Source organism: Gekko japonicus, unplaced genomic scaffold (assembly GCF_001447785.1).
Source record: "Gekko japonicus isolate JY-2015 unplaced genomic scaffold, Gekko_japonicus_V1.1 scaffold10, whole genome shotgun sequence".
Lineage (NCBI taxonomy): Eukaryota > Metazoa > Chordata > Lepidosauria > Squamata > Gekkonidae > Gekko > Gekko japonicus.
This window is the reverse complement of record NW_015167526.1, coordinates 2,037,519-2,057,649: the sequence shown is the minus strand read 5'-3', so window position 1 is coordinate 2,057,649 and position 20,131 is coordinate 2,037,519. Positions and strand designations below refer to the sequence as shown.

Below are 20,131 nucleotides of genomic sequence, written 5' to 3'. Positions count from 1 at the left end.
CCGCGAGCGACCGCGCGCGCCCCCGGACGGTCTCCCCTCTCGCCGCACGCACTCGCCTTGCAGCAGGCGAGCCATGTAGAGGCGGCAGCAGCCCCGGACCTGCCCTCCGCCTCGCCTCGCCTCGCCGTCCGGCTGCAGCCCGCCCGCCTCCCACCCGCGCCCAACCCGAGGCAGTCCCGCGGCGGCTCCGGGCGAGCGGTGAGTGTGAGACTCCAGCAGAGAGGTCGCGGTGCATGCAAGGGGGGAAAAAGGGGGGGGTTCCGACCCTCGAGCCCCCCCCGCGGAGAAGCCGGGCGAGCGATCCAGGCGCGCCTCCCCTATTTTTCCCTCCTGGGGAGCTGCAGCCGCCCTTGCTGCGGACGGCGAGCATGAGGATGCGCCCGGCTGGGCGTGTTTGGGGGGGGGGGGGGGGTTGGCTTCCTGTCGCCGAGGACCAGTGTTCCCTCTAAGCTGAGTTGGTGTGAGCCAGCTCACAGTGTTTGAGCCTCCAGCTCGCAGATTTTTGCTCCCGCTCAGGAAGGATGGCCTCAACGCAAACTAATTGATGCAGCAGCCAAATGGCTCGCTCACAGCTTGAATGCCCGTAGCTCACAAAGTAGGATTTTCGCTCACAAGACTCCACAGCTTAGAGGGAACATTGCCGAGGACCCATGCTCCCTCGCAGCCGTGCAGTCCTGTGAGCAAAGATTCTACTGGGTGAGCGCCTGGCGTTAAAGTTGTGAGCGAGCCGCTCGGCTGCTGCATCCATGAGTTGGCTCTGGACTCCAGCCGCAGCCTTCCTGAGCGGAGGCAAAAATGGGTGAGCCGGAGGCTAAAACACTCTGAGCTGGCGCACGCTCCCTCGGCTTAGAGGGAACATTGCCGAGGGACACCCCCCCCCCCCCGCCGCAGTCCGCAGTCCTCCCTGGCCGAAGCGGGCAGTGGTGGTGTGGAGGCTCCGGGGCCCTCCTGCTGCTTCCCTGGGGAGCCAAAGACCTCCTTCCCCGGGGAAGTACGGGGGCTGCCCAGGGCTTCAGCAGCCGCCACGGGCAAGCTTGGCTTTCTGGACCCTGAAAGGGCTGGGCTGGGGCGCCCTGTGAAGACCCCCTCTCCCTTCCCGTCTCAGCTACGGACCTGCTGGGTGGCTCTGGGCATGTTACGTCCAGGGCTTGCGGCGCCAGCTCCGTTTGGGAAATTCCAGGAGATTTGGGGCAGTGTTCCCTCTCAGCTGAGTTACTGTGAGCCAGCTCACCGTTTTCCAGCCTCTGGCTCACACATTTTTGTCTCAGCTCGGGAAGGAGGGCTCCTGAGCAAACTGATTTATGCAGTAGCCCAATCGCTCGCTCACAACTTTAACGCCAGTAGGCTCACAAAGCAGGGGTTTTGCTCACAAGGCTCCGCAGCTTAGAGGGAGCATTGACAGGAACCTCGGCAGGTCTATTGACCAGAGCAGCCATCTCTTCCAAGTGAACTGATCTCTGTCATCTGGAGATCTGTTGTAATTCTAGAACTCCAGGTTCCACCTGGAGGTTGGCAACGCTAATGCCCAGCCTGTAAAAGAAGCCTAGCGGATGGGTAGGTGGAAACACCAGGGTGGGGAATGGCCCCGCACGCTGCCAGTGTGCTACATAAAGCGCAGAAGCGGGGCCCCGGGCTTGCCTGGAGCAGAGGGGTGACGCCGAAGTGGCCTGTACCCTCGTATCTGGATTGCACAATGCAGCTGTCTAGGGTGGGACCCATCACGGTCAGAAAGGAGTAGCTGCCGCAGGAACAGCGGCTGTGGGGGCCAAACAGGAGCAAACCTCTGCTAGCTGAGCCTGGCAGGCACAGAGATCGGGGGGGGGGGGCTGGGGGTGCTGGTGCAAGAGGAAGGATGCTGGCCTAGGCGGCTCACCTGAACAAGGCAGGATGCGACCAGTTCCCAGAGAAGAGGGCTATCAAGGGCTTTGCACCATGATCTTTACGAATGGCACCTCCATGGTCAGGCGCGGGGACCAACCGCAAGCGAGGCATTGGGGGGGGGGAATGCTGGACTAGATCGGCTCAGTGGAATCCAGCAAGGTGGTTCTGCGACAGTCCTGTTAAAGAATCCCATTGAAAGCAGCATCAGTGACAGGTGAGGGGAGGGCTTCTAATGTCCTGGCCCCACTGGTGGACCTCCTGAGGGCACCTGGTATTTCTGGCCACTGTGTGACACAGAGTGTTGGACTGGATGGGCCTTTGGCCTGACCCAACATTGGCGTCTCTTATGTTCTTATGTTTGGCCTTTGGTTGCATCAAGGGACGTGAGTGGCCATGACCTTCCCTGACTGCCTGGGGACCTTTGGAGGGGGCTGTAGAGACCCCTGGAGAATGCCAAAGGAGTATTCCGGTGCTCCTTCACCAGTGGCTAGCCGTGTACTCATCATGCGCAAAGCATCTAGACCGGGAACTGGTGTGTGGATGACGAGGTAATGCTGGCGTTGGTCACAAAACTGGTTCCGACGGGCAGGCGGGGCGCTGGCATGGCTGTAGAATGTCAGGACCCCCCCCCCTCACATGAGGCACCCTCCGTGGGCCTTCCTTGACTTTTGACTGCACAGACCACGAATCCCTTTGTGGAACTGTAGAGCTCCGAGGCTCCTCTGAGCACGCTCAGAACGGTGGGGCGCTCCAGCAAATGCTCAGCCTTGCCACCCTTTGGAGCCGGCCCTGGGCAGATACTGGCGGTGGGGGAGAGAACAGAGAGGGGCCAATTCGAGGGCTTCCGTTGCCCTGAGTCCCTCCTGGGGCCCAAGCCTGAGTCAGTCTCTCGTGGCACTGTCGCAAGGGCTCGGCCTGTGGCACTGCAGGCCCCGGAGGCGATGCCAGCGATGGCTAGTGGCGATTGAGCAGAGCTCTTTCTGTGTGCCCGGGGCCCTCCTGGTCGTGTTGTTCTAGCATGTGACTCGGGAGGCTTGGTGTGAGGCAGGAGCAGAGGATCCGTGTGCGTGTGTGGAATGTGCCATCGGGTCAGCCAATGTTCCCTCTAAGATGTGGTCTTGTGAGCAAAAATTCTATTTTGTGAGTTACTGGCATTAAAGCTGTGAGCAAGTGATTTGGCTGTTGCATAAATTAGTTTTCTCCAGAGCCATCTTTCCTGAGCTAAGACGAAAATGTGTGAGCTGGAGGCTAAAAAACTGTGAGCTAGCTCATGCTAACTCAGCTTAGAGGGAACACTGGTCAGGGCTGTAGCTAGGAGTTTTTAAGTTGGGGGGGTATTTAAATTTTCTTTGCTGTCGTAGTTAAGTGCGTTGACTCTGATCTGGGAGAACCGGGTTTGATTCCCCACTCCTCCACTCGCAGCTGCTGGATGACCTTGGGCGAGCCACAGTTCTGTCAGAGCTGTTCTTGAAAAAGAGCCGTTTCTGTCAGAGCTCTCTCAGCCCGGTCTACCTCACAGGGTGTCTGTTGTGGGGAGTGGAAGGGAAAGGAGTTTGTAAGCTGCTCTGAGACTCCCTTGGGGAGTGAAGGGCAAGGGGTATAAATCCAATCTCCTCCTCCTCCTCTTAGGGGGCAGTGTCTAATCAAATTAAAGGGGTACCCGGCTCCCCCCCGCTACAGTTTGGGGGCCCTGGATAGAAAGTCGTGGGGCCTTGCCAGTCAGTCAGGGGGCCTAGCCCCAATATGCCCCACTGTAGCTACGGGCCCGCATCAGGTCTCAGCCAACTTATGGTAACCCTAACCCCCGCAGGGTTTCCCAGGCGAGGGACCTTGCCCGTTGCCTGCTCCTGCGAAGAGACTCTGGACGTCCTTGGTGGGCCCCCATCCAGACCTGAACTCGGGCTGACAACCCTGCTTGGCTGCTGAGGTTTGAGGCGATCAGGATTGCTCTGGGCCGTCCAGGTCAGGGTGGAAGATGAGCGGCCCCCTGTTCCTTCTGGGGGCAGACATGGTGGGCGGGGGCAAGGAGGCATGAGCCTCAGTTTCGGTTCTCCTGAGGTCGGCCAAGCACAGCCCTCGACCGGTTCCCACCCCCTTGCCAGATGTGCAGTATTCTGCAGGCCTATTGGTGATGGAGGGGAACTGGCAGAAGAAGAGGAGGAGGAGATTGAACGTAAGAACAGAAGAGACGCCAGTGTTGGATCAGGCCAAAGGCCCACCCAGTCCAACACTCTGTGTCACACAGTGGCCAGAAATTGGATTTATACCCTGCCCTTCACCACCTAAAGGTGTCTCAGAGGGGCTTACAAACTCCTTTCCCTTCCCCTCCCCATGACAGACACCCTGCGAGGCAGGTGGGGTCGAGAGAGCTCTGACAGGAACTGCTCTTTTTCAAGGACAGCTCTGACAGGACTATGGCTTGCCCAAGGTCATCCAGCAGCTCCTCCTGATAGGCTTTTCGTTCAAACTGTTCTTGGGAAAACAGCAACGGGGAGCTCATAGAATCACAGAATCTTAGAATCATAGAGTCAGAAGGGACCTCCAGGGTCATCTAGTCCAACCCCCTGCACAATGCAGGAAACCCACAAATACCTCCCCCTCTCCCACAAGATTCCCCTCCAGGTATCTCCCAGATCCGAAGCCCAAAGGCCAGATCCTTCAATGTTCCCTCTAAGCCGTGGAGTCTCATGAGCAAAAATTCTCCTTTGTGAGCTCCTGGCATTAAAGTGGTGAGCGAGCGATTTGGCTGCTGCATAGATTAGTTTGCTCTGGAGCCATCCCTTCCTGAACTAAGACAAAAATCTGTGAGCTGGAGGCTAAAAAACTGTGAGCTAGCTCACACTAACTCAGCTCAGAGGGAACATGGCTGCAGACCCATTCTGCTAAGAGAGGTCCTTTCCCCCATGGCCGTTTCTTCCTTAATCGGGGGAAACATCATTATTCCTAGAAGAATTCTGCTGGGTCTCAGCCTGTGGCCCGCAGCTGAGGTGTGCGTGGGGAGGACTCCCTTTCAATGCTTCCTCTAAGCTGCGGGGTCTTGTGAGCAAAAATTCTGCTTTTTGAGCTACCGGCCTTAAAGTTGTGAGCGAGCCATTTGGCAACTGCATCGATCAGTTTGCTCTGGAGCCGTCCCTTCCTGAGCGAAGACAAAACTGCGTGAGCCGGAGGCTGAAAAACTGTGAGCTGGCTCACACTTAACTCAGCTTAGAGGGAACACTGCTCCCTTTGCCTTCGCTGAGCTCTGCTTTGCCTGGGGTGCCTCTGAGGTCTGTGAAGGAGCGGGGTCTAGGACCTGGGGCTGGGCTGGTTTCCCCAACCTGCCTTCTGAGCCCCGGAGATGGGGTCCGTCAGAGTCCCTTTGATGGCGTCCTGCCATGGGGGCAGTGTTATCGCTGCATGCCGGATGCAAGAGATGAAGCAGAACGGGATGGCGTTGATGTCCTTAAGCTTCTTGGGGACGCCCACCTGGTCACGGTTGGCCACAGGACTCTCGGGGAGCCTCTCTCCAGCAGGGGGACCCTCACATTCGGACAGGCCGAACGGTGTCCTGACTGGTCGAGAACGCTGTACGTTGCTGCAGCAGAAGCAATGAATAGGAATGTTGGCGCTATGACAGTTTCCTACACAGACGTCACATCTGTGTCTCAGTCGGCCACGGTTCTGGCCCACTTGCCCCGGCCACTCTGGGTTTGGGGCTCTTGCCCTTTCCTCTGGTTTCCTCTTTGGCTCGGTGCACTTTTGGGGCATGCCCCCAGAGCTGCCGCGAGGCCCGTGTTGGATCGCAGCATCTCCGCTCCAAGCACGACGCCCTTGGATACCGAGAGTCCGACCCGATGAGCCTCACTTCTGGCTCCTGGCGTGCCGAGGATGCCATGGCCGGTCCGCCTGCGGGCGATCCCAGTTTGCTGCAGGTGACCGAGCGAAAGGTTGTTTGCTGGCTTGGCCTGGCCGTGTGTATAAGCCGGTGGTGAGGACGACAGCTGTCAATCATCACGTGGCACTTTTAGTCTGGGAGCGGCGGCCTTCTTCTGGCCGGCGTATGGCCACTTTTGACTCCTGTTTTACAGACAGGCAGGGCTTGGGGCTGGCTGAGGGTTCCAGAGCGGAGTCCTGGGCAATGTTCCCTCTAAGCTGTGGAGTCTTGTGAGCAAGAGTTCTTCTTTGTGAGCTACTGTCATTAAAGTCGTGAGCAAGTGATTTGGCTACTGCATAAATTAGTTTGCTCTGGAGCCATCCTTCCTGAGCTAAGACAAAAATTTCTGAGCCAGAGGCTAAAAAACTGTGAGCTAGCTCACACTAACTCAGCTTAGAGGGAACACTGGTCCTGGGATGCCTAAGAAACCCCTGAGCACGAACAGAGCGTTTCCCCTTACCAGTGAGTGGCAGGACCTGCCCCTTGCGGCCTCCCCCTTATTTTATTTATGTATTTATCCCTGCTGGAGGCGCCCCTGTTCAACGCAGCAGGAAGGAAACCGAGGCGGAGACTTTTGGGAGGCCGTACAAAGCACCCCTCTTAAATGTTCAAAATGTTCAGATGCATTGGCTCAGGAATCCTTCCAACGGTTCTGTGAGGTAGGCCCCATAATGTAGTATAGTGGTGAACTGCATGGACTCTAATCTGGGAGAGCCGGGTTTGATTCCCCACTCCTCCACTTGCAGCTGCTGGATGACCTTGGGCAAGCCATAGTTCTGTCAGAGCTGTTCTCTCAAGGGCAGTCCTCGAGAGAGAGCTCTCAGCCCCGCCTACCTCACAGGCAATGCTCCCTCGAAGCTGTGGAGTCTTGTGAGCAAAAAGTTCTACTTTGTGAGCTCCTGGCATTAAAGTTGTGAGTGAGAGATTTGGCCACTGCATCAATTAGTTTGCTCTGGAGCTCTCCTTCCTGAGCTAAGACAAAAACGTGTGAGCCGGAGGCTAAAAAACTGTGAGCTAGCTCACACTGACTCAGCTTAGAGGGAACACTGGTCCCAGGCCACGCAGGGCTTTAAAGGTCCATTCCGGTTCCTTGGTGACCACGGCCAGCTTTGAACCTGGGGGGAGATCACCAGATTCCTTTCTCAGCCACTGTGGAAGCAGAGAGATGGCCATGGAGGGACCTGAGTGGGGTTGCCAGGTCCGGGTTGGGAAATATCTGGAGATTTTGGGGGTGGAGCCTAAGGAAGGCAGGGTTTGGGGAGGGAGGGGCTTCAAGAAGAAGAAGAGATTGGATCTGTACCCCGCCCTTCACTACCGAAAGGAGTCTCAGAGCCGCTTACAATCTCCTATCCCTTCCCCTCCCCACAACAGACACCCTGGGAGGCGGGTGGGGCTGAGAGAGCTCTTGACAGAAACGGCTCTTTTTCAAGAACAGCTCTGACAGAACTGTGGCTTGCCCAAGGTCATCCAGCAGGTGCAAGTGGAGGAATGGGGAATCAAACCCGGTTCTCCCAGATTAGAGTCCGCGCACTTCACCACGACACCAAACTGGCACTCTTGAAGAAGAGGAGATTGGATTTATACCCCGCCCTTCACTACCTGAAGGAGTCTCAGAGCCGCTTACAATCTCCTTTCCCTTCCCCTCCCCACAACAGGCACCCTGTGAGGTAGGTGCGGCTGAGAACTGAACATAAGAACATAGGAGAAACCGTGTTGGATCAGGCCAGTGGCCCATCCAGTCCCACACTCTGTGTCACACAGTGGCCAAACCCCAGGTGCCATCGGGAGGTCCACCCAGCGGGACCAGAACTCCAGAAGCCCTCCCACTCTTGCCCCCCCCCCCCAAGCTCCAAGAAGACAGAGCATCACTGCCCCAGACATAAGAACGTAAGAGAAGCCATGTTGGATCAGGCCAGTGGCCCATTCAGTCCAACACTCTGTGTCACATAGTGGCCAAAGAAGGCAGAACATCCCTGCCCTTGAGAGAACAGCTCTGAGTTAACTTGTGACTGACCCACGGTCACACCAGCAGCTGCATGTGGAGGGAGTGGGGAATCAAACACGGTTCTCCCAGATTAGAGTCCGCGCTCCTAACCACGACACCCAACTGGCTCTTCAGTGGGTCACAATGCCATAGAGTCCACCTTCTCAAGCAGCCATTTTCTCTAGGTGGACTGTCCGTGTCCCCTGGAAATCTGTTGTAATCCCAGGCGATCTCCAGCCACCCCTGGAGGTTGGCATCCCTAGCCCCGAGCTGCTCAGCCCACTGTCTCCTGCAGAGGCACCTCCTCCCTGGGAAGGGGCTCTAATCCTTCTCTCGGTTAGCAGCGACGTTTTCATGGTGTCCCTGGGCCCTTCGTTCTCGCTTTGGCACATCTGGTGCAGCACATCTCTGCGGCTCCTCAGCCGGAGCCTTTCTGTGCCAGGGTTGGGTGGGGAGCTGCGCTTTCATTCTTTGACGATGCCGTTAAGCACATCCATTAATGGGAGCAGCGCCCAACTCACTGGGAGGGAGGGCTCGTACGTGGCACAGTGCGTACGGTGCTGGGAACGGACTGCGCTTTCCTGCCAAAGCACGCCCCAGCAACTCACGTGCATCTCTTTGGCCTGGCCCGAGTGTGGTCGACATCTTGTTGTGCCTCCTTAATTGGTTTTGGGAGAGGGGCGGGAAGACTCCCCTATCGTTTGAAACGGCTGGTTCGATCGACCCAAGCGGCCCGTCTTCTTCACCTTTGCGGAAGTGCTTGGGGAAGGCAGGGGGGAGACAAATATTGACGGAATGTCCCCGCAAGAGACCTGGGAGGTTTCGTATTCGGTTTCCAATAGTGGCTAGCCAGAAATCTCTGGACGCTCCGAAGCAGAACATGCACGGTGCGTCCAATGTTCCCTCTAAGCTATGGAGTCTTGTGAGCAAAAATTCTACTTTGTGAGCTACTGGCATTAAAGTTGTGAGCTCATGATTTGGCTACTGCATCAATTAGTTTGCTCTGGAGCCCTCCTTCCTGAGCTAAGGCAAAAATGTGTGAGCTGGAGGCTAAAAAACTGTGAGCTAGCTCACACTAACTCAGCTTAGAGGGAACACTGGGTGTGTCCCTTGTGTACAGTGTGCAGAGATATACTGCCTCTAAAGGTGGAGGTTTTACTTAGTGGCCAGGGTCATTTGTCCTTCCTGAATTTGCCCATAGTCTTTTAAAAACATCATCTAAACCAGTGGCTGTCGCTTTCTTAACAGCCGTGAAGCCCATAGCTGAGCCATGAATTCCATCCCGGGCCAGTTTGATCAGGGATCCTGGAGGGTTGTTTGTTTGTTTGTTATAGAATCATAGCATCATAGCGTTGGAAGGGTCTATAGAGGCCATCTAGTCTAACCCCCTGCCCAATGCAGGACCAGCGCTCCGGCAGGAAATGACCCCTGCCTATATATGTGGCAAAGGAATATATGACCAGGAGAGGAAGCTGTGCCACCTGCACTGTCTATACACAGTTTCAAATTGGGTCAGCTTGCACTGAGTCAATGACGATGGAAACTGGGATCCAGGATGGGACTATGGTAACGCATCTCCAGGTGGGGCCTGGAGTTGTCCCAGAATGACAACTGATTTCCAGAATCTCCCCTGGAGGAAATGGCAGCCTTGGCAGTGAAATAAACTATAGTCCAGCTCACGCTGAAACTATTTTCTCCAGGGCAATTTGGCCAGGGATCCTGGAGAGTTCCCCCCCTCTTCTGGGCATGGAGCAGGGGTCACAGGGGTGTGGGGGGGCAGAGGTATTTGTCAATTTCCTGCATTGTGCAGGGAGTTGGACTAGATGACCCTGGAGATCCCTTCCAACTCTATGATTCTGTGACCCAAACAGGAGACTTTGGGAGCGATATGTTGCTCAACAAAGCCTTTAAATGCTACCTTCCGTATCACAGGACAGGTATAACCATCTGATGTCCCCCGCTAGGTTCTTGAAGGTGGTAATGAAGGAGAGCTTGGCCAGAAGCAGAAAGCAGACTCGGGGGCTAGTGACATTTGGTATCTGACTCACGCAGGAAAGGAAAGATACCTTGGAAATTAAATATGTCTTACTATTTTATTCAAGGGGTTCAGGATGAGGAAGGAGGAACTTATCCCTTTTTATGCAACGACCCTGTATAGAGATGTAAAATTTCCGGAAATTTTGAAGCCCGGAAAAAACCCTGGTTTTTTCGTGGGGGAAACGGGAATTTTTGGAAAAATTGAAAAAAATGCCACATTAGCACTTCTTTTTTCTTTTCCAGATTGAAAGTCATTCTGTTACTTTAGGAACATCAAATATGACTATGGACATTTTTACTTGGCATGAAATGATCACAGCTAGCCTATTAAAAATATAGTGTATCCAAGCAATGATTACAAACAGAATACCCACCCACATGCAAAAACAAAACTGAAACCTTTTTCTTTTCTTGTGACAACAGCACCTCCTAAAGGAAGAAATGCATCTTGTTCTTGCATTGGAGAGTTCAGTTTGTAACCTAGGACTTGCTTGTCATCAGTGCACAGAAATGAGATCAGTCTAATAGAACGATGCTCCCTCTAAGCTGTGGAGTCCTGAGAGCAAAAATTCTGCTTTCTGAGCTACCAGCATTAAATTTGTGAGCAAAAATGTGTAAGTCAGAGACTAAAAACCTGTGAGCTCGCTCACACTAACTCAGCTTACAGGTAACACTGCCTTTGAGGTCGGTGGGACTGAAGCCAGCTGGTGAGCTCCAGGGCCCAGCGGAGATCTGAACCTGGAACTTCCATGTCCAACATCCTTGTAATTACATATCTGTGGGTCTTAAATACATGAAGCTGCCTTCTACTGAGTCAGACCGTCAGTCCATCAGGGTCAGTATTGTCTACTCAGACTGGCAGCTGCTCTCTCCAGGGTCTCAGGCGGACGTCTTTCAATCACCTCCTGCCTGGTCCTTTCAACTGGAGATGCCGGGGACTGAACTCGGGACCTTCTCTGCATGCCAAGCAGGTGCTTTGCCAATGAGGCACAGCTCGTCCCTAAATACATGACATTTGGAGGCTGCACGGATTCCCTACCGCCAAAAAAAAAATGCATTTGTCGCCTAGGGGAGCCAAGGTCTGTAAATCATACAATCAGCAAATTTGCTCATATTTGATCCCCCCCCCCCGATCCTGCTTCTGATGGGGAAGGGAAAGGCAGAGGGGGTTCATAGAATCCTGGTACCGATCCACTATGCTTCCTTCTTTGGTTGGTGCAATGCTTTGTTTTAATGCTTGGCATCGCTCATATGCTTTCTAGCTTGCCTCCCCACTCTTGAGGACTAGCAGCTTGAGTCATCTTTGTTTTTTTTTTAACAAAAGAGAAATGCTGTAATTCTGAGACTGATAGTAAACAAACAGGTGGCTGGATCATGGCTCCGGGTGGGGTACCTGCCTCAACTTGAGAATTTTAGGAGCTGTCTAGGGCAACAGAGCCAGGCCACGGAATTAGGCTTAGTTTACGCCCAGATTTAACCCCTGGAATGGACGTCGATCGATGCACGTGCATGCACATGTGTTCGTTAATTGGTTTTTAATCTGGTTTTTCGATCAAAGTTGGCTCCTAAGGCGGCTTGCAGGAATGAAAGAAAAATACCGGCGATGTTAAATATAACGTAAAAGTTGTTTGGGGAGCAGGTGCTCAGCTGGGGTGCCGGTTCGGGCACGGTGGGGTGCGGTGGGGGGGGGGGCTGGCTGGTTCCTCCCCTGCCCCTGACGGCAGTTGGAGCTTTTTTTGCTAGGGCTGGATCCAGCCCTGACGGTGCAGCCAAAAGGTCCTCTGAGCTTACAGAGAGTTCCCTCCACCCCAAAGGCTAGGGTGAAGGGCTTCCCCCCCCCCAAGATCCGTTCTGCTGGCAACCGCGCATTCCCTCTCCGAGCCTCTTGTGAAGGGGAAGGTTCCTTGAACTGCAGGGGAGAAACACCCGCATTAGCAGATTGGATCTCCTCCGGGAGCTGTCGCAGAGGGTGGGTGATCCAAAGCGGGTGAGGTTCGCCCGCCGAACCCTTGGAAACGGGCACGTGCGGCGTTTGGATCCCAGACTGGCGCAGAGAGTGAGGAAGACAGTGAGCGAGTGGCCGGTGGCAGCAGGTTTTAAAATTCCAACCCAGCAGGTGAGAAAGCCCCGTTTGGGGTTTTGGTTGAGATTTGCATTCCCGATTTCTCGAGGCCCCCCCCCCCGTGCAGGGCTGTCTTTGGAGCGGGTCCTGGGCTTCTGCCGGCCTCGAGTGGCCCGCTGGGTTGTCTTTCCAGAGGGGCAAAAGGCCCCGTTGCCATGGCGAGGCCACTGCAGAGGATCCAGCCGTACAGGCAGGCCCGGCCGTCTGGGTTGCTGCAGAACGCCGTAAACAGAAGGATCGGATGTGACAAGCCCCAGAGCTGCGGCTATCCCGGCGTGGCCCTGCGCAGGGATGCGTGGCACGGCTTTGCCTGGGAGCCTTTATGTAACTCGAGGGCCGGACACAGGACCTATTTCGAGATGCGCCTTCGGCCCAGAAGTCCGACCCGGAGCAGGGGGACCAGTGCGGCGGAGTGGTCATAGAACGAGAAGTCGCATGTCCACCTCTGGCTCCTGCTGGGACCCTTCTAGCTGGCCTCAGGGAAGCTCTTCCCTTCATCCATCATCAGAGCATAATCGTCGTGCCGATCCGTCTTACGGGGCTGTGAAAGCAAATGGCTGTGAGGAATGCCAGGGAAGTACTCTGAAGTGCTGTATAAATGTGGCGGAGTCGTAGGCCCTGGTGCAATGAAGGCAGTTGCCTCTGAGCATGTACAAAGTGTCTTTCCTTTCCTTGGAGTTCTCGTGGCCAGCCTGGGATTAAGAGCCAGAGCCAGTTTGGTGTCGTGGTTAGGAACGGCAGACTCTAATCTGGGAGAACCGGGTTTGATTCCCCACTCCTCCATGTGCAGCTGCTGGGTGACCTTGGGCAAGCCATAGTTCTGTCAGAGCTGTTCTTGAAAAAGAGCAGTTTCTGTCAGAGCTCTCTCAGCCCCACATCACAGGGTATCTGTTGTGGGGAGGGGAAGGGAGTTTGTAAACCCCTCTGAGACACATTTGGGTAGTGAAGGGTGGGGTATAAATCCAATCTCCTCCTCCTCCTCTTTGTCTTCTTCTTCTTCTTCCAGTCCCCTTCTGCAGAGTCGAGTGCTAAGCTGGGGCTTCATATTCCACGGAGGATGAAACTTGCTTTTCCGTCCTCAGCACGCGGTGCCTAGGTCTCTACTGAAGGGGATCCCACTTTCGGGGTGGCGACAGCGCATCCTCCCCCCCAGGGTCCACACAATAGGCTGGATCAGGCTGTGAGGCCCTTTCTTGCTGTTTTTCACCCCCCCCCCCCGGTTTTCAGAGGTAGATTGCGTCTGTCTATGGAGGTTCCATTCATTTGACCCTCACAGGCATTTTGGTCGGATAGAATGACAGGTCTCGACCTCGGCGATCGATGGCGATCGATACCGTAGGTCTGCGCTGGTGCAGGGAGACATCCAGGGATGCTGGCGATGGGCGGTTGAGGGTCTGGGCACCCCCACCCCTTTGCCAAATGGCCTCCCCCCCCCAGGCCCCCGTGCCACACAGGTAGTGTTGACTTCAACAAACCCCCGGCGGCACAGCTCTGCCTGCTTTGTTGGGCCGCTTTCGAAATCCAGAGCAGATGGAGAGGCAGTCTGTTCCCCTCCGCTTCTTAACTCTGCTGCCCAGGGATGAGAGATGAGAGAGAGAACGCAGTCGGTATTTTGGTCTCTCCCACCCCCCACCCCCCGTAGCTGGATTTTGTCCCCCTGTTGGTATAATAATAGCGCAAGAAGCGCTTTCTGTACCTGGGAGGGGAGTTGGCGGCTGCACTGGGTACCAAGAGGGCAGCAGATGGCTAATGAGGTCTCGTTGCCAATAAGGTTACGTCCTGCCATTTAGACGTAGAAGAGTTTTTCGTGAAGTCCGGGGGCGTGTGTTTGGAGATTGGCTTTACGTGGCAGGTCTTTTAATGATTTGGCATTAGTCTGGGCCAAAAAGCATTCGGGGAGGGGCCGTGCCTCCGTGGCGGAGCCTCTGCTTGGCATGCAGAAGGTCCCAGGTTCAAATCCTGGCATCTCCAGTTAAAAAGATCAGGTAGAGGGTGATAGAAAGACTTCTACCTGAGACCCTGGAAAGCTGCTGCCAGTGTGAGTAGACAAGTTCTGATGGACTGAGGGTCTAGTTCAGTAAAGGGCAGCTTTGGATGTGTACGCGTTAAGGCCGCTGAACCCTGTGTTTGACTGAAGACCTGGGTCAGTAGGAAAGGCAGGCAGGGTGGGTGGAGATGGAAAGGGAGAACTGGTCGGTTGAAGGCAGCACTTCCCTCCCAAGGGCCTCCATTGCAACCAGAGGGAGCATTGGACCCAAAACGAGCTGAGTTAGTGTGAGCTAGCTCACAGTTTTTTAGCCTCCAGCTCACACACTTTTGTCTTAGCTCAGGAAGGAGGGCTCCAGAGCAAACTAACTGATGCAACAGCCAAATTGCTCACTCACAACTTTAATGCCAGAAGCTCACAAAGCAGAATTTTTGGTCAGAGGACTCCACAGCTTAGAGGGAGCATCAGTTGCATCCTCCCCCTGTCACTTTACAGTAGTTGGGCAGAAATGGGGAGATCCTACCGCTGAAGACGCAGGTCAGATTTAGAAGAAGCAGAGTTGAAGAAGAGTTGGTTTTTATACCCCACTTTCCTCTACCCGGAGTCTCAAAGCAGCTTGCAATCGCCTTCCATTCTCCTCCACTCCCCTCCCCACCACAGACACCTTGTGAGGCAGGTGGGGCTGAGAGAGCCCCAGAGACTTGTGACTGGCCCAAGGTCACCCGGCAGGCTTCACGTAGAGCAGAGTGGGGAATCAAACCTGGTTCTCCAGATTAACCGCGACACCACGCTGGATCTCTTTCTTGCACACCAGTCTGACAGACTCTTACCCAGATGAGAGGGCTGGTTATTCCGTGAGCTGATCCAAGCTGTATACTCTTTCCTGTTAATGAAGAAGAAGAAGAAGAAGAAGAAGAAGAAGAAGAAGAAGAAATTGGATTTATACCCCACCATTCACTACCCAAAGGAGTCTCAGAGCGGCTTACAAACTCCTTTCCCTCCCTCTCCCCACAACAGACTCCCTGTGAGGTAGGTGAGGCTGAGAGAGCTCTCTGAAGGACTGCCCTTGAGAGAACAGCTCTGACAGAACTGTGGCTTGCCCAAGGTCATCCAGCAGGTGCGAGTGGAGGAGCGGGGAATCAAACCCGGTTCTCCCAGATCAGAGCCCGCACACTTAACCACTACACCAAACTGGCTCCTGAAATGCCCAGTGATGTGGAGGCTGTGGCGCGATGCCACGGATGCTTAGTTTGTGGCGGGCAGGGCTGTGTCAAGAGATGCCACGCTCTGTAGGTCAACATGGGCCCAGTCTGCATCTAGCATTTGCTCCATTGTTTTAACAAACCCACGTTGGTACAGAAATTCCCCTCTGCATTGCATGCCACTTTCACATTGATTGATTGTCGGATTTTATGGTAGCGTCCGGACTGCATGCCGGTTTCACTTCCTTTGATCTCTCGGTTTTACGGTAGCTGTCTGCATAGATTTACAGGCGTTTTAGGGGCATTCGGGGGTGACTCTGCCATCAGTACGGCGTTGGCCCGGGGTATTTGAATGTGGTTTTGAGCCGCATCTTTTTCTGTTCCGGTGTGGGTTTGGTAAAACAACGGAGCGAATGCCAGATCCAGAATGAGCCATGAGCAACACGGGCTTCCAGTCTAAGTTGCAATCATAGACAAAGGAAGGACTGGAGTCAAGGAGAACCAGGGAGTTACGAAAGTGGGCACGTGCTACATCCAAGGAGAGGCGTAGCCAGGGCCGGCTCACCCACTAGGCGAACTAGGCATTCGCCTAGAGCGCCGGGCCCTGGATGGGGCACCAAGCTGTGCCTCCCCCCTCCTCCCCCCCTTTGGTGGTGGTGGCGGTGGGGGGGAGGAGGTGGTGGTGGCGGCAGCAAAAGGGTGGCTGGCTCCAGAGGTCTCCAGGTTTCCAGGCCCCACTGGGAGGTTGGCATCTGCACCATAAGGCAGCCTTGTCTAGGCCGCAGAAACACCTTGAGCCGGCCCTGGGCGTAGCTGGGAGGGAACGAGCGCTGTGGGGCTTGTGGAACTCACCGCTCCAAGAAGTGCTGGGTGGCCCCTGGTGGAGATGGAGTTAAAAGGAGGTGAGACTGACTTACGGAAGATTGGGCCATCCTTTGCCACTACCCAGGGTAATCAAAGGAGATGCTGGGGAGTGGTAAACCCAGGGACGGGGGGCTGCCCATGGGCCCCACCTGGGAGCTTCCTTGTGGCACCCGACTGCCTTCTGTGTGAGAGGGGTTGTTGGACTAGAGGGACTGTGGGTCTTATCCGGTGTGGCTACTCTTCTATCCTGGGAAATTGGCCCAATCCCTTGTAAGCAAACTCTATTGCTAATGGAGATCTAGCATTTATTCCTGACCAGTCTGCTTTTAGAGTCAGCTTGGTGTCATGTAGTGGTTTGCTACAGTGGCTATGTTGTTGTTGTTGTCATCTTTTCGCACAGTCGAGTCCGACTCTTCGTGACCCCATGGACCAGATCCCGCCAGGCCCTCCTGTCTTCCGCCGTCCTCTGAAGTTCGCTCAATTTCATGTTCGTTGCATCGATGACACTGTCTAACCATCTCATCCTTTGCCGTCCCCGTCTTCTTTGACCTTCAGTCTTTCCCGGCATCAGGGTCTTCTCCAGGGAGTGCTCCCTTCTCATTGGGTGGCCAAAGTATTTGAGCTTCAGTTTCATTATCTGACCTTCCAGGGAACAGTCAGGGTTGATTTCTTAAGTGCATTGACTCTAATCTGGGAGGACCAGGTTTGATTCCCCACTCCTCCAATTGCAGCAGCCTTGGGCAAGCCATAGTTCTGTCAGAGCTGTTCTCCCAAGGGCAGTTTCTGTCCGAGCTCTCTCAGCCCCACCTACCTCACAGGGCGTCTGATGTGGGGAGGGGAAGGGAAAGGAGGTTGTAAGCCGCTCTGAGACTCCGAGTGAAGGGCGGGGTCCTCCTTCTCCTCCTCTTCTCCTCCTCCTCTATCGGACTGTATTTCATGTATTTTGTGAAGTCCCCACCTTTGGGCTGCTTTTTCTAATGTGGATAAAAAGGATTTGTGGGTCTTCCCAGGAACGATACCCGATCCCTTGCATCTCTGCAGCCAAAGACTCTACTGCAAGGGGACTGGGAGCTGTAGATGGGGATCAGGGAGGGATTTGGGGAGGGTGCTGCAGAGGCCTGAGGCGGCAAGGCAGATGAGGTCGGCGTGCGAGGCTGGAGCAGAGGGAAGCCGGGCCGAGTGGGCCTCTCGCGGTGGTGCTCGGAGCCGCCCGGAGTCCCATTGATTTCCGCTGAACCAGTTTCCGAGGTCACGCACGTCTCAGATGTGTTTTTGGCAAGTGGCGGCTGTTCTTGCGCGCCACGTTGCACCTGCTGCGGGCGTCCTTTCCCCACAAGCAATGCGCCTGTTTGCAACAAGGTGAAAGGGGATGGGACAGCTGCCTTTCTGGGGCTGGAAGTCACGGGCACCCGGCTCTCCTGCCAGGTGCTCTGGGGCAGAGTTTGGCCTCCTGCTTTTTCTCCCTGTCCAGCAGCTCGGGGTGGTTCCTGAGTGCCACGTTGCAGGCTACGAAAGGCACCCACACAGCACATCCCCATGATGAAAGGCATGAGGGGCAACGGGGGAATTGTAGAATCACAGAGTGGGAAGGGGCCCTAGAGGCCATCTAGTCCAGCCCCCTGCTCAGTGCAGGACCAGCCGAGAGCATCCCTGACCAGTGTTTGTCCAGCTGCTGCTTGAAGACGGCCAGGGAGGGGGGCTCGCCACCTCCCTGGGCAGCTGATTCCACTGTGGCACAACTCGGACGGTCAAAAAGGTCTTCCTAGGATCCAGCCAGTACCTTCCCGCCCTTAATTTAAACCCATTCTTGCGAGTCCTCTCCTCCGCTGCCCACAGGAACAACTCCCTGCCCTCCTCCAAGTGACAGCCCATCAAATACTTCAAGAGAGCAGTCTCCTTGATCTCCTGAGCCAGTTTGGTGCAGTGGTTAAGTGTGCGGGCTCTAATCTGGGAGAACCGGGTTTGATTCCCCACTCCTCCACTTGCACCTGCTGGATGACCTTGGGCAAGCCCTAGTTCTATGAAAGCTGTTCTCTCAAGGACGGTTCTGGAAAGAGCTCTCTCAGCCCCACCTATCTTACAGGGTGTCTGATGTGGGGAGGGGAAGGGAAAGGGGTTTGTGAGCCGCTCTGAGACTCCGAGTGAAGGGCGGGGTGTAAATCCAATCTTTTCTTCTACTTCCTCTTCTGCAGACTGAACCTTCCCAAGTCCCTCATAGGGCTTTCCTCATAGGGCTCCTCGGTCTCCAGGCCCCCAATCATCCTCGTCGCTCTCCTCTGCAACTGCTCCATTTTGTCCACATCCTTTTTGAAATCTCCCTCCCTCCCTCCCTCCCTCCCTCTTAAAGACATGGTGTTGCAAATGCTGCAGGGACTCAAAGCCAGTGTTAGCGTCACGCCGCAAATACGCACCGGGAAAGAGAAAGGGGCAGGGCTATTTTTGGGCAGGAACGCACAGGAACGGAGTTCTGGCTGGCTCCCAAGTCGGCCACGCCCAGCAGGAACTCATTAGCATAATAGGCCACACCCAACAGCAGAAACTCATTTGGATTGGCTACATTAGGGGTGTGTGGCCTAACATGCAAAGGAATTCCTGCTACAAAAAAACCCCTGGGTTTTGACCACAAACAAGATCAACAGAATAAGAAGCAAAAGGTGGGCATGGCTGGATGACCACACTTCTGGTAACATGGGTGTGTGGCCTAATATGCGAATGAGCTATGCTGTCAGGGCTGTGGTCTAATATGCCAATGAGTTTCTGCTGTTGGGTGTGGCCTATTATGCTAATGAGTTCCCGCTGGGCTTTTTCTACAAAAAAAGCCCTGGAAAGGGGCATTTCCTGGGGATGCTGCAGTTGGGCGCTCATTGCCTCCTGAATTCTGAAGCCGGTCCACTGACAAGGTCTTCCCCTTGGAAGCGTTTCGACGGGACGGGCGTGTCCTGATGTCACTGTTCTCTCCGGAGATTAAAAAAATGAAATGTCACCCCATGAGAAGGGCTCATGCGAGGTGGAGCCGTGGTAGGCGTGGCAGGTAGGAGGCGGAGCCTGATGAAGCTCAGGCATGCGCAGGACGGGGGGAAGGTCCAGGAAGGACCTGCTAGAATCCTGTCCCTTTTGTCGCTGAGTGTTCAATACCGGGTTCCATGGAGGTCCGACCCCAAGCTGAGTGATCGGCTCTCCTTTATTAGTGATTCAGCCAGAACAAAGAGCGAAAAGCCAGGGCAACTGCCCTGTTTTAAATAGCATGTGACTCCACCCACTTCCCCAAACAACTACCAACGATAGGCCATTGTCAGAGCCATTAATTCCTCATTGGCCACCTCCAGAGTCATAGAATCATAGAATCATGTTAGAGTTGGAAGGGACCTTGCAGGTCATCTAGTCCATCCCCCTGCACTCTGCAGGAGCATAGCCAAAAGATGGTCGTCCAGCCTCCGCTTGAAGATGTCCAGCGAAGGAGCATCCACCACCTCCCGAGGCAGTCTGCTCCACTGCTCAACCACTCTTACAGTCGGGAAGTTTCTCCTGATATTCAGCCGGTATCGACTCCCTTGTAATTCCCACCCGTTAGATCTAGTCTTGCAATCCGGGGCAAGAGAGAATAGATCTGCTCCATCTTCTACATGACAGCCCTTCAGATATTTGAAGACTGCAATCCTGTCCCCTCTAAGCCTTCTCTTTCCCAGGCGAAACAGGCCCAACTCTTTCAGCCTTTCCTCGTAAGACTTGGATTCCAACCCTCTCACCCTCCTGGTTGCCCTCTTCTGGACACGTCCGGCCTTGTCAGCATCCTTCCTCAAATGTGGTGCCCAAAACTGGACTATGAGTCCTGGTGGGCTATTTTTCTAGAGCTCCAAGCTCAGCCAGTCTCTGGGAGAAACAGTCCTGGAATGTTCCAGTCCCAATTCATAATTCAGGGCTATTTTTGAGTAGGAACGCACAGGAACGGAGTTCCGGCTGGCTTCAGAGCTGGCCACGCCCCCTAACGCCAAAACTCTGTGTGCGTGGCTACAGAGGGAAGGCCTGAAGAGTGACCCCCGGCAACTCCGAGGCAGGCAAGCTAGGGGGGGGGGCCCTGGAAGGATCAGGGAAGCATTTAAATGCCTCCCGTGCCTTTCCCAGCGTGTCCAAGGGCTGGCTC

General features: G+C 54.9%; 1 protein-coding gene across 1 annotated transcript in view; it reads left to right on the top strand.

Annotated features, from left to right (window-relative positions):
- Positions 1-136: 136 nt before the first annotated feature.
- Positions 137-20,131, top strand: part of RPH3A (rabphilin 3A) — a 134,762-nt gene continuing 114,767 nt past the window's right edge. The window contains exon 1 of the mRNA XM_015413214.1: positions 137-198. The gene's annotated coding sequence lies outside the window, so the exon portion shown is untranslated. The remainder of the gene's footprint in view (positions 199-20,131) is intronic.